Here is a 14,449-nt window from a genome sequence, read left to right on the forward strand (position 1 = left end):
GATGTTTATGCGGCCGAACCAAGTGAATTGGTCTCGATCCCACTTCTGAAGATCTTTTGATAGTGTATCTATGAGTGGCTGGAAGTTTAAGCTATACAGCTCCTTAAGATCAGCGGGGAGGTATATCCCCAGGTATTTTAGTGCTTTATCTCGGTAAGGGAATGGATAGTTACTTTGTAGTCTAGTCAGCTCGAGAGGGTCCAGGTTTACTCCTATGAATTCTGATTTGGAGAGGTTAATCTTTAGGTTTGATATGTCCCCGTATAATCTAAATTCTTCCAGGAGGTTGGGAATTGAGATGTGGGGGTTACTGATGTAAAAAAGTACGTCATCAGCGAATGCCGATAGTTTATATTCCCTTTCTCCCACTATTGCCCCCTGTATATCTTGGTTATTTCTTATACTTCTAAGCAAAGGTTCTAATGATAGTGCAAACAGTAGTGGTGATAACGGGCAACCCTGCCTGGTGCCATTTTTAATGAGGAATGGTGCGGATAAAACCCCATTTACTCTGACCCTTGCTGAGGGGGTTGAGTAAAGGGAACTAATCCACTTAATCATGTTCTGTTGTAGTCCTATATGGGCTAGAGTTTCATCCATTAGGGACCAGTTCACCCTATCGAAAGCTTTTTCTGCGTCAGTTGACAGTAGCATTAAGGGTGAACTGGTCCCCTGTGCCCAATAGATTAAATTAAGAGCCTTATTGGTGTTGTCTCGTGCTTCTCTACCCCTGATGAACCCAGTTTGATCCAGGCCTATTAATTGCGGTAGGTATGTACTTAATCTATTTGCGATTGCTTTTGAGAAAAGTTTTATATCTAGGTTTATCAGTGAAATGGGTCTGTAGCTTTGGCACCAGGCAGGGTCTTTGTCAGGTTTTGGTATCACCACTACGTGCGCTTCTAGCCCCTGTTTGGGGATGGTGTCCTCCTCCGCTATGTTATTGATGAATTTCACCAGGTGAGGTATTAACAGATAGGAGAATGATTTGTAATATCTTTTTGTGAGCCCATCTGGGCCAGGGCTTTTCCCATTCGGGAGGGCGTTTAATATGCTCATCACTTCTTCCGTTGTGAATGGTTCATCGAGCTCTTTGCAGCATTCGCCATCTAGCATGGGCATTGAGACCCTCTGAAGATATTCCTTTATTTTGGAGCGCAGTCTCCTTTGGCCCCTTTCTGAAATGTTGCCTGAGATATCATATAATGTTGCATAGTAATCTTTAAAGATTTCCGCTATCTTATGTGTATGTTGTTCCAATAGGCCCTGTGAGTCTTTAATGTGATGTATGAATGTCTTCTCTCTTTTTTTGGTGATGGCTCTAGCTAGCTGCTTCCCACTCTTATTGCTAAACTCATATGCTTTTGCTATCCAGAGTCTCTGCTTTCTCTTAACCCTCGCCTCTATTGCACTGAGTAGTTTTTCTCTGGCTTCTTTTACCTGTTTAAGCCCCTGCTCTGTTCTGTTGCTTTTGTGTGCCTGTTCCATATTGTGTAAGGTGTCAGTCAGAGTCTGAATCTGCATTCTTTCCTCCTTCTGTTTTTTAGCCCCTAATTTAATCAGCTCCCCTCTTATTACCGCTTTGTGGCTCTCCCATATTATCCCTGTTGACATTCCTTCTGTTGTGTTTTCTCTAAAGTAATGTTTTAGGCATTTAGACAGTATGCTTAGGTTTTCCGTGCTATCTAGGAGGGAGTCATTTAGCCTCCAGTGTCTCTGTTTGTTAGGCATTCTATTTAAAGAGAATCTGTATTGTTAAAATCGCACAAAAGTAAACATACCAGTGCGTTAGGGGACATCTCCTATTCCCCTCTGTCACAATTTCGCCGCTCCCCGCCACATTAAAAGTGGTTAAAAACAGTTTTAAAAAGTTTGTTTATAAACAAACAAAATGGCCACCAAAACAGGAAGTAGGTTGATGTACAGTATGTCCACACATAGAAAATACATCCATACACAAGCAGGCTGTATACAGCATTCCTTTTGAATCTCAAGAGATCATTTGTGTGTTTCTTTCCCCCCTGAGGGGGGAGTGCATAGCAGAACCACAACACTGAAGAACTTGGCAGCCTTCCAGACACAGGCTGACAAGTCTGACAAGGGAAAGATACATTGATTTATTACAGAGACTGTGATAGTACAAAGTGCTGCAGTAAGCCAGAACACATTAGAATAGCTTTTGGAACTTGTAGGATGATAAAAAACAGGATGCAATTTTTGTTACGGAGTCTCTTTAACCTTAGTTCGACCCAAGTTGCTGCATGATCTGATAGGGTGAGTGTTTCAATTTTTGCCTTTTTCAGCGCTCCTAGGTAATATTGATCTATGTATATTCTATCAATCCTGGTGTACGTGTTGTGTACATGTGAAAAATACGTGTAATCCCTATCTAGGGGATGCATGTATCTCCATCCATCTATCAAATGGGTTGTTTTGAGGAGGTGGGAATACCTATTTGTCATAGACCTTGGGGTCGTTGTTGTAGCGGAGGAGGAGTCCATCTCTGGATTGGTAATTAAATTGTGATCCCCCCCTAGTATCAGGCACCCCTCTCTAAAGGAGCTTAGCTTTTTAAGGACTTTCGCCAGGAATTGTACTTGTTTTACATTGGGTGCGTAGATGTTCACCACAGTATACTTTTTCCCCTCATATTCTCCTTTCAGCATGATGAACCTGCCCAGTTCGTCTATTATTGAATCTGTTATTGATAGTGGGCAATCTCTGCTTAGTGCTATAGCTACTCCTCTAGCCCTTCGTATTGGGGAGGAGCCTAAGAACCATCTATCGAATTGGTTATGGGGTAGGTATGGTGGGTGGCCTTGCTTAAAATATGTTTCCTGGAGCAGTAAGATCTGTGGGCGGAGCCTACGCATTTCAAACCACAATTTCCCCCTTTTGACTGGAGACCCTAATCCTCTCACATTGTAAGACAATATTTTTAAGTTAGCAATCTGCATTTCCACTGTAGACTCTTCCAAGAACAACTTTTATGGGTCCTGGATTCCAAACTATATAACCAAAACAAGGCAAAAATTGCCATAACTATTGAGCTTGAAGCTCTACATCCCATTGTTATCAGGGAGTTCCTAGTGGGGTATATGTGTCGCACGATGTGAGCGGCAGAAGATGCAAGCCGCTTCAAACCCCGGCTCTCATGCTGTGCGAAGGCTGAGGTGGAGTCCGGCCTCTCGGGACTAATGTCCACTGGGCCCCCCTCCCCCTCCCATCCCCACAGAGGAGATTCGTGGACCGCTCCATCTACCTCACTGCCCTTAACATATATAAACATGAGTTATCACAGATTGTATAGCTTATCATTTCCCATACTTATGTAATAATTTCTCCTCAGTTTACTCCAATGAGGAGAGCGCTAGCTCATAAGCTTGAACCTGAGGGAGCGTCTGATTTAATAGCTCACAGAGCGCCACCTCCCGGCTCAAACCCAAACTTATTTCGTAACGGGAGCAAAGGGTACGCAGTCTTGACCTTTAAAAACATAACCTTTCTTCCTATTGCATGCTCAGGCTCTTGAGGTTTGGAGTGATACTCAGAGTAGCCTCTGCGGTATATTACACAGTCTAGACAAATAAGTGGTTTGATTTTACCAGTGTCCACGTCTCGGGCAGTCTCCCTAGGAGGTTTCCGCAGTCTCGGGATCTCGGGTTCTCTTCCTCGTAGTCTGGAAGGAACAGAAAGGTAGGAAGAAAGTATAGATCAAGTACAGTCTCTAGTTCTCAGTTGACCTGTCTGTGGGAGCGTCTGATTAAGTATCAACAGAGCGCTCCTACACAGGCAAATCTGTTGTGCTTTACAGGATGCTTTTTAGGAGCTGTTGTCTCTCGGGGTGAGAGGATTGGTGCTTTTCCGTTTATTAGAGCCCTGTTGTTTCCATCTGTCTCTTTGTGTCAGCGTGTTGAGGGGTTGGATATCCCGCCAGTCAGGGAAATCTGTATCCGCAATGTCCAGTTTTTCTTGGAAGTCTTTTAAGTCGTCCTTCGTGCGTAGAATGGCTGTGCGTCCGTTAACAGTTGCTATGAGGGAAAACGGATGGCCCCATTTGTATATTCCTCCAGCTTTTTTAATTTCGGTTAGAAGGGGCTTAACCGCCTTCCTTTGTAGCAGAGTGCGTCTTGAGATATCTGGGAAGAACGTTAGTTGGACCCCGTCAAAATCTAGTCCCTCTTTGTCTCGCAATTTAGCAAATATAATTTCTACGTCTGTAAATCTGAGGAGTTTACAGATAATGTCTCTGGGTTTTTGTGGGTCTGGGTTTTTGGCAGATAGGGCCCTATGCACCCGTTCAATATCAATGGGGGTTTGTGCGGGCCTCTGCAGTATTATGTTAAAGATGTCTGTGACCGTTGGGCGTAGTTCCTCCGTCCCTGTCGCCTCCGGGAGGCCCCTAATGCGGATATTGTTGCGGCGGGCCCTGTTTTCGTAGTCGTCTAGTTGTGTTTTTAAGATGTCCATTTCCTTGTCTTGTACCTTTATGTGTTCCTTCATGGACGCCATGTCTGTATGCGCTGACTCTTCTTTCTCCTCCAATGCCACCACCCTGTGCCCAATACTGTTAATATCTCTATGTATTTCGTCTAGCTCTCTGCGGAATGATTTCTCTATCCTTGTTGCAAAGGAGTCTAGATCTTTGAGGGTAGGTAGCCTGAGAATGTAGTCTCTAAGATCTGCATCTGCTATATGCGGCCTAGGCCTGTGTGGTGAGGCCTGCGCCTGTATTGAGTTGCGTCTGTAGCCTCCTGATGTTTCACCCACCTCTGAAAGATTATCTGCTCCCTCGTCTTCGGAATCCGTCCTGTATGTTCTCCGCTGGCTGCCTTGTCTCTTAGAGCGGGTCTGCCTTTGTTGTGAGGACGTGTATTCCGGGGAGCTTCTCTCCGTCTGAGTGCGCTGTGGGCTGTGGTCCGGCGCCATCTTGGAGAGCATGTGGGACCTCGTTCTCCCGTCTTGAAAGTAGTGATTATTCCGCTGCTGGCGCGGCGCCGTATCCCCTCTCTTATTGATCTTCCCCTTCTTGGAGGTCATGTCCACACTCTGGGGCAGTCCGTAGGTTAGCTAGATGCTGCTGATAAGGTGCTTAGTGAGAGTCCGGGGTCAGAGCTCGCTCACACGCGTCTGCTCTCCATCGCGGCAAGCCACGCCCCCCGTTCCTGCCATTACTGTTTCTCTTCACGCTCCTCCACAGCTTGATCCACCACTCTACGCACGGCACGCTCCAGGAAGTAAGCGTGCGGGATCAAGTTGCTGATGGTGCCTTCACTGCGACTCACCAGGTTGGTCATCTCCTCAAACGGCTGCATGAGCCTGCATGCATTTCGCATCAGTGTCCAGTTGTTGGGCCAGAACATTCCCATCTCCCCAGATTGTGTCCTTTTACTGTAATTGTACAGGTACTGGGAGACGGCTTTCTCCTGTTCTAGCGGTGAGAGAACATGAGCAGGGTCGAATTCCAGCGAATCGGGCTATCACATATCATGCGTCTCACCGGCAAGTTGTTTCTCTGCTGAATGTCCGCAAAGCGTGCCATGGCCATGTAAGACCGCCTGAAATGCCCACACAACTTCCTGGCCTGCTTCAGGACGTCCTCTAAGCCTGGGTACTTTGACACAAATCTTTGACTAGATTCAGCACATGTGCCAAGCAGGGTACATGCATCAGCTTTCCCAAATTCAACGTGGAAATGAGATTGCTGCCGTTGTCACACACCACGTTGCCGATCTCCAGCTGGTGCGGGGTCAGCCACTGATCCACCTGTTTGTTAAGAGCAGCCAGGAGAGGTGGTCCAGTGTGACTCTCAACTTTGAGGCAAGACATGTCTTATATGGCATGACACCGTCATACCTGGCATGCAGCATTGGCCCTGGGGAGATGGGGCTGTGTAGCTGGAGAGGAGATCGCAGCACCAGTAGAGTTGAACTGCCACTCAGCCAAGGAGGAGGAGGACGACAGCGAAGAGGATGTAGCAGGAGGAGAGGAGGTGGCAGGAGGCCTGCCTGCAAGCCGTGGAGGTGTCACAAGTTGGTCCGCTGCTCAGCCACGTACTCCCTGCTTGCCATCGGTCACCAGGTTGACCCAATGGGCTGTGTAAGTAATGTACCTGCCCTGACCGTGCTTGGCAGACCAGGCATCCGTGGTCAGGTGGACCCTTGACCCAACGCTGTGTGCCAGAGATGACACCACTTGCTCTCAGCTTCACGGTACAGTTTGGGTATCGCCTTTTTAGAAATTAATTGCGGCCTGGTATCTTCCACTGCAGTGTCCCAATGGCCACAAATTTATGGAAGGCCTCAGAGTCCACCAGCTTCTATGGTAACAGCTGGCAAGCTAACAGTTCCGCCGCGCCAGCTGTCAGACGCCGGGCAAGGGGGTGACTGGCAGAAATTGGCTTCTTCCGCTCAAAGATTTCCTTCACGGACACCTGGCTGCTGTGGGCAGAGGAGCAGGAACCGCTCAAGGTCAGAGGCGGAGTGGAGGAGAGTGGCTGTGAAGGTGCAAGGGAGAAAGCTGTTGAAGATGCTGCACCTGAAGGAAGAAAGAGAAGGAGGGTGTCTTTTCTTTTGTGTGCTGCTTTTGCTCAGGTGCTCTTCCCATTGCAGTTTGTGCCTTTTCTCCATGTGCCTTCGTAAGACACTTGTTCTTACGTGAGTGTTGGCCTTTCCACGGCTCAATTTTTGGAGGCAGAGAGAACAGATGGAATTGCTCCAATCTGAGGCAGACACATTAAAGTATTTCCAAACTGCTGAGCCCCCCTGGGGTGATGGCACTATGGTGGTATCAGCAGCTGACGTTGAAGGGCATGTTGGCTTGCTGTACATAGGTGGCGATACATGGCGTCGGACACTGCCACCAGCTGTTTCTGATGATGAGCCCTGCTTCTTTCATGAACTCGTCTCCTCCTACTCCTCTCTGACTCCCCCTCTGAACTGTGCCCTTGGTCATCTTGTCTATTAGGAACCCATGTGGGATCCATATTATCATAATCATCCTGCCCAGCTTCGCTTGCCTCAGACACCTCCAAAACTGCACCAACAGCAGGTACTTCATCATCCTCCTCCTCACACGTTACCTCTGTAGTGTCGCCGCCTAACTCGGACATATGAGGTGGTGTAACTTGTTTAGCACCTTCATCTGGTTGTAGCAATAATGGCCGTGAATCAGTTAATTCCCCACCAATTAACTCCTGCGAAGTGTCAAGTGCAACGGATGTGATGCTTGTAATAGCGCTGGTGGCTACGAAAGATGAAGTGTTCTGGGTTAAATAGTCAACTACGTCCTGACAATCTTGGGAGTTGATGGGACGTGCCTTCTTCTGAGCACTGTACTTTGGGCAAAGGCCGCACGAAATCACATCAACATGACCTCGCACAGACCTGCTGGGTGGCCTTCCTCTGGGTCTGCCTCTGCCTGTTTTGTCCGTTGTGTCCATATCTAAGGGGGGGGGGGGATAAAGTGAAAGTTATGCCCTTACTTGACTAATACAATGTGCAGTCACACAGGTGCAGTTAACAGGTATGCACAGAGTGGTATATCACACTGCGTGCACTCACGTAGGTAGGTGGGTGCACTGAACACAACAGGTAGGTATATGCAGTGACGAGGTGGGTGCGCTGAACACAACAGGTAGGTATATGCAGTGATGGGTATTACAATGTGCGCCTGTCACACACAGACAGGTAGCGGACAGGCACAGTTACGCTTTTATACTTTACACTGAAAGACTGAAGCTTTTCACAATGTACTTCTGTGGAGGAAGAAAAGCATTAAAACACAATGCTGTGCATAGCAATGCATTAAAACTCATTAAGTGTAAAAGGGCCCTTAGGCTACTTTCACACTTATAGCTTTGTGTCGCAATAACGTAAGTCTATGGAGACTTGCATACTATTGTGACGTGATGTGTTGCGATGGAAGTAGCGAAATTGCAAGCACGCCGTAAACAGTCTGCAGGGCATTGTTGCATGATCCGTGCACTGATTATGTAGCCATGCAAGTCCATGACTATAAGCACAATCTATCGCAGTAGCGGTGCGCATACGCAGAGCGATGGTAATTAAGTGATGTACTTTCCTGTCTCGCAGGGGGTACGTCACTGAGCAGGTGCAGCACTAAGCATATATCCTGTCAGTGCACTCTGCCGCAGGGGAATATGGACGGGAACATGGTGTGGTGTGATTGTCCTTCCTGAGCTCTCCTGCCACAGCACTATTGCACCGCTAAACATGTGAAACTAGCCTAAGGGGTAAAAACAACCCAGAACCTAAAGTACGGTAATTAAGGTAGCCACATTTTTTTTATATTTTTCAGCAGGGTTGAGCTTAAGTTATAAAGAAGCTATTGTGCTGGAACTTGATTCCCTGAAAGCTGCTTCTAATGTTAAGCCGCATCTAGACGCATAGATGCGGCTCCGATCCGGCGGCTCGATTAGCCGCCGGATCGCCTCTTCCGCGTCCCCCGGATTCGATTCCCCGCTCGTCCCCGCCGGCGCCGATTATCTTCCGCTCGATTCCCTGCCATTGTCCCCTCGCGGGGAGCGAGCAGGGAATTGGCGGTGCGGAGATCCGTCCTGTCGGATCTTATCAATCGAGCCGCATCAGCGGCTCGATTGATGAGGAACATCGGAGCCGCATCTACCCATGTAGATGCGGCTTAACATAATTCCAACAATCTTCTATTTTTGGCACGTTCTTTAATATTAAAATTTAAAATTCCCATTTTGGGCAAGTCTGCACAATGTGATTAATTTATTCCACTTTTTAATTATATAGAATATTGCTGTCAGATGTCCCAATTTTTCCTGTTCTGGATAGCTTTCCTCTGAGAGATAAATAGATATGGGATGGTATTCCCATGGTACATGCACCAGAAAATCCAAGCTAATTCATCTTAGTCCAGCTCTTCTCTGCTATCCTTGGGGCCTTGTTTGTGCAATACTCGTGGGGATTTTTTCCAAAAGTTAGGAAAGCAGAGATCATGTTACCTGTATGTCACATTTTGCATCAGTTTATGTAAATTGGAGATGAAGCTACCGTGACTTAAATTCTACAAGTTCAGAAGCAGCCTTGCTCCTAATTTTTGCACCTAAACTTGCCATTTTTTCAAGATGCATTTACTTTAAGGGAATCTGAAGCGAAAATAAACTTATAAATATATACAAAACAGTCCACAACAGGTTTTTAAAGGAACAGCATCAATTTTTAAATTTTTCATAAATATTATTGATTGCTACTTGAATACTACTTGATTGCAGTCATATGAATAGGATATCCAATCCCAGAACCAAAATATGCTTGACACGTGTTTCACAGCCAAAGGCCGCTTCCTCAGAGGCAAACAAGTGCGTTCAGTCAAAGTTGGCTGAACAATCCGTATAAGGGAAAAAACGAGTGGGTCACAATCTGGGATGCTGTCCACCAGTATCTAGCCCACAAGGAGTACTGCTGCATTAGCGTAAAGCCAGGGTGTAGTTTGTAAACTGCAAATATTAGACTGATGCAATGTTATAAAAAAAAAAAAAAAAGCTATATAACTGAAAATAAAAATAAGACTCTGTTCTTTGCTACCAATGTTCTATGAATTATCCATACTACAAATACAATTCATAATATATTTTTTGAGCTTCAGTGTCACTTGAAAGAGTAACCATAATGTGTAACATGTGAGTGCGGATACTCGCTAATCAGTTCAGGGCCGTGAATCTCCTCTTGCTTATTAATGGTCGCGCAATAGCAGACTGCGCCCGCCCGCGCATGTGCAGTAAGTTGGAGCCGCGGGCTCCGTGCTACTGCGCATGGGCAGACTTGCATGGCTACAGCATGGCCATTAATGCGTAAGTGGGTCTGGGGGGCCGTGCTCTGCAATGAGGACTGCCAACAAGAGAGGGAAGTCTCAATAGGATCCTCAGGGTAAGAACTTGTTTTGAACCTGTGCTTCGGCTCTGGTTTACTTTAACCCTCTGGGCGATATAATTATATCGCCCAGGATGTGGCGCAGCACTATTTTTTTTAATTTTTTATTTTTTAAATCATGTAGCGAGCCCAGGGCTCGCTACATGATAGCCGCAGCGCAGCGGCATCCCCCCACCCACTCCGATCGCCTTCGGCGATCAGAGTAAGCAGGAAATCCCGTTCAGAACGGGATTTCCTGCTGGGCTTCCCCGGTCACCATGGCGACGGGGCGGGATGACGTCACCGACGTCGTGACGTCAGAGTGAGTCCCGATCCACCCCTCAGCGCTGCCTGGCACTGATTGGCCAGGCTGCGCAAGGGGTCGGGGAGGGGGGGGCTGCGCGGCACGGCGGGTAACGGCGGATCGGCAGTGAGCGGCGGCGATCGGAAGTTACACGCGGCTAGCCAAGTGCTAGCTGCGTGTAACAAAAAAAAAATTATGCAAATCGGCCCACCAGAGCCTGAGAAATCCTCCTGCGCGATATACCCCGAGCTCAGCTCGGGATTATCGCTCAGGAGGTTAAGAGGCCTACATCTCTGATACATTTTAAAACTAGCTACACATGCCAGATGACGCTCAGCCAAGGTGGCTGTTAAGGGCCATCTTTGCCGAGAATATAGAGTTTGAATAGGAGCCCTACGATGCCATTTGTCTGTTCTGCATTCAGGCCTGAACTGTCCCCAGAGGGATTGAGTCCTGGTCAGGAGAGAGACTTGAGATTAAGCTAAAGTGTGATGTGGCAGGATGAGGGTCTTGGCCACGGCTTCCCTTCCTCTATGTGGCTAGTCCTCCCTGTGTTGTGCACCACCTACCTTGATGACAGTGCTGCAGTCTCCATAGTAGTAGATGGCTGTGCTGCACTGGTAATCGAATCCAGGTATTGCGGTGGGCACATTATTGCCCTAGCGATGCACGACATGGAGGCCACTAATGATCCAATCTTTTTCATCCAATTTTACCAAATCAATCTAATATAAGGATAAATTGAGTGAATTTATTGAATGGATAATTTAGGCAGTCCCGTATATTACATAGATATGGTAAGATTGAATAAAAAAAAGATTGGATCATTAGTGGCCACCATTATACAGCTAAGTTCCTCTTTGAAAATCAAAGTGAATTATAGCTAATGAGATGCCCACTTATGATAAACACAACTTGTAAGCTATACAGGTTTAGCAAAATTGTTTAGTTTGACGCGGTTTACTTCTGAATGTTTGCATTTTAACTTTGAAACATACATTGCATCCCTTAACTACCCTGTGTGCTCAAGTACTGTATAACTGAGCCCCCATTTTTACCTGAAAACAAGTAATGGTAGTGGTTGTCTTAACTATAAACTTAAAGACCAGTGTTCTCCCCAGGCTCTTTTAGCCGAGCGCTCCACCTGGCTACTTTTGGTGAGCACCCGGCTGTCATCGGCTTGTCAGTTCCTATGCTATAAGCAGAGTTGGGCACAGAAGCACTAGCCCAGCATTCTCTCATATTGCCCCACCCGGCTACTTTTTCACGCCACCCGCCTGGAAAAAAATTCTGGGGAGAACACTGACTACTACTTCCAGTGTAAAAGACAGAGCCTGTCATGTCAGGCTCTGTCTAAATACTGCAGGGATCAGGGGATCACGAGGTTAATAACTTACTTGATCGCATGTAATTCATTAAACAGATGCCCCCTCTTGGAAAAGATGCCTGTGGTGTAGTTTTTTTTTATTCTTTCAAAAGTCTTCCAGCATTCTCCCCACCCTCCCGTCTTGCTGAAGCCCATCCATAGCTGCACAGCCATGGCCTAATTAGTGGCTGCTGAGATGGGGGCGGGCAGCAGTAAGGCAGGTGGCGGGAGCTGCCATAGAGTCTCGTAAGATTTCAGAAAAATGGCCACGACTGTCTTGCAGAGTAAGGGGCAGAGCTTTACGTGTCTAATGAATTAGTTATTCAAGTAATTTAATAACACTGAGACCAACACCCCCCCCCCCCCATCCTGGTAACTTTAAAACCGAGTCTAACATGGCAGGCTATGTCTTTAACACTGAAAGTACTCTTTAACCTCCTTAGCGGTAATCAGGCTCGGGATGGAAAGCCACAGAACAGGGTGGTAAACCTGTGCCTGAGTGAGTTTCATGCAGGAGCTGCTGCAGACCCCTCTGATGTATGTTTTATTCTTGTTTTTAGGGTCTAAAAGCTTATGAAAAAATTGCATGGCTTTTAGACCCTAAATCTGGAAATAATCATAACACCAGGAAGCTTAACCACTTCGTCCACAGGTCAGTAGATATACGTCCTCTGGGACTTCATCTAAGCCACAGGTCAGTAGATATACGTCTTGTAGCAGAAGCAGTGCTGTGCAGGATTGGGCTTGCTCCTGTGCACATTTCTGGCACTATCTGATGCAGCACCAATTGGTGAATGGGAATATAAGTTTCCTGAGCTAATGAGATTGATTTTTACTATGAAAAATACTTGTATTTTCTCATTTCATAGTGAAAAACACACTCTGTAGCATTATTTCAGAATCAAATATCTTCACCATAAATTGTGACAGGAACATAATCTAAGTTTTGTGATAAGCAGTAAGAATTGCCAAACAAAATGTGTGTTTTTAATCTACAGTAGAACTTTTTATTTTTAAACTGGAATTGGTAAAACTGAAAAATACATGTTTTTTCTATTTTTTTCTTTGTTTTCCCATTAAAATTCATAGAAAACAAAATAGTTTGAGGGAAAAAATGGCATACAATGAAAGCCTAGTTTGTCTTGAAAAAAACAATATATATTTCATTTCTGTGTCATAAGTAGGGATAAAGCTATTTCTGATTAAATAGGGACATAGCTAAACTGTCAAAACTGCTCTGGTCAATAAGTACAAAACAAGGTCTGGATGCGAAGTGGTTAAAGGGACCTTTTATTCCACAGCTGCACACTGAGCAGTGTACTTGTGGGTATGACCACTATTCTGCATTGCAGCTGCTGGGTATCCTCCATTCAGCTACTTAATCCATCCACTGCAACTTTCTCTTGTTCCCGTCACCACCATTCAACCTCATTCTGGGTTACTCTTGTGATTGATGCATCAATAAGGAGGCTGAATGATAGTGAGCAAGAAACCCAGAACCAGGCAGAGGTCACGTGGGTGGACAGTGGCTTAACCACTTGAGGACCCACCCTTTACCCCCCCTTAAGGACCAGCGCTGTTTGATGGGATCTGTGCTGGGTGGGCTCTGCAGCCCCCAGCACAGATCAGCGGGCAGGCAGAGCGATCAGATCGCCCCCCTTTTTTCCCCCCTATGGGGATGATGTGCAGGGGGGGTCTGATCGCTCCTGCTGGTGGCATGTTGCGGGGGGGGGGGCACCTCAAAGCCCCCCTCCGCGGCGACATTCTCTCCCCCTCCCTCTCCTACCTGTCCCCCCAGTGATCCGGGCTGCACAGGACGCTATCCGTCCTGTGCAGCCAGTGACAGGACGTCCTCTGTCACATGGCGGCGATCCCCGGCCGCTGATTGGCCGGGGATCGCCGATCTGCCTTACGGCGCTGCTGCGCAGCAGCGCCGTACAATGTAAACAAAGCGGATTATTTCCGCTTGTGTTTACATTTAGCCTGCGAGCCGCCATCGGCGGCCCGCAGGCTATTCACGGAGCCCCCCGCCGTGAATTGACAGGAAGCAGCCGCTCGCGCGAGCGGCTGCTTCCTGATTAATCAGCCTGCAGCTGGCGACGCAGTACTGCGTCGCTGGTCCTGCAGCTGCCACTTTGCCGACGCACGGTATAAGCGTGCGGTCGGCAAGTGGTTAATGAAGAAGACCGGACAGCTGGACCAAAAAAAAAAAATGCAACCATGCCTGTCCCCCTTCTGCCTGTGCAGGCCAGTATAACCTCCCTGCACACTGCAAATCCGTTTTCCGATTCAGTTTCCGATTCCGATTTTTCAATTCCGATTTTCCCTGAATACATTCAACATAAAAACGGATTAGAAAATGCAGTAAAGATTAAACATCTGAATCGGATGTAAAAACCGATTAAAAAGCGAAATCTGAATCGGAAATGCATGCAGTGTGCAAGAGGCCTAAGGTCGAGATTTGATTTGACAGACCATGTCATTTGGTGGCCTAAAAAACAAAAGGTTTCTTTGTTGAAGTACAGACATGCAAACTTTCCCCAAAACTAGTGACTTTGTGGTAAAGTTTGTGTATGATAATTTATTACTAACTCTTAGGTTCCTTTCACACTATATACGTTGCATTGTGAAAAATAGAATTGTGGTGCATAGGGTGATGTAAAGTTGTATCACCTGCTGAAGCAATGGGACCTGTACAGTGCAGCATATTATCCATAGGCTTCATGCTTTTATTGCACGCATCACCTGGTAACACACGTCACCCGTATGTTGTACGTTCTCCTGCTGGAGATCGCTGCACCACAAAAGTAGCAGTGTGAAGGCCCCCATTGAAATATAATTGCATCGGATTTGTACGTAGTGTGAAATGAGCCTTACAGC

The 14,449-nt window shown here is 46.7% G+C and overlaps 1 protein-coding gene across 1 annotated transcript in view; it reads left to right on the forward strand.

Annotated features, from left to right (window-relative positions):
* VPS13A (vacuolar protein sorting 13 homolog A) overlaps positions 1-14,449 on the forward strand; it is a 192,671-nt gene that overhangs the window by 131,074 nt on the left and 47,148 nt on the right. The gene's annotated exons all lie outside the window — the stretch shown is intronic.

Source organism: Hyperolius riggenbachi, chromosome 1 (genome assembly GCF_040937935.1).
Source record: "Hyperolius riggenbachi isolate aHypRig1 chromosome 1, aHypRig1.pri, whole genome shotgun sequence".
NCBI lineage: Eukaryota > Metazoa > Chordata > Amphibia > Anura > Hyperoliidae > Hyperolius > Hyperolius riggenbachi.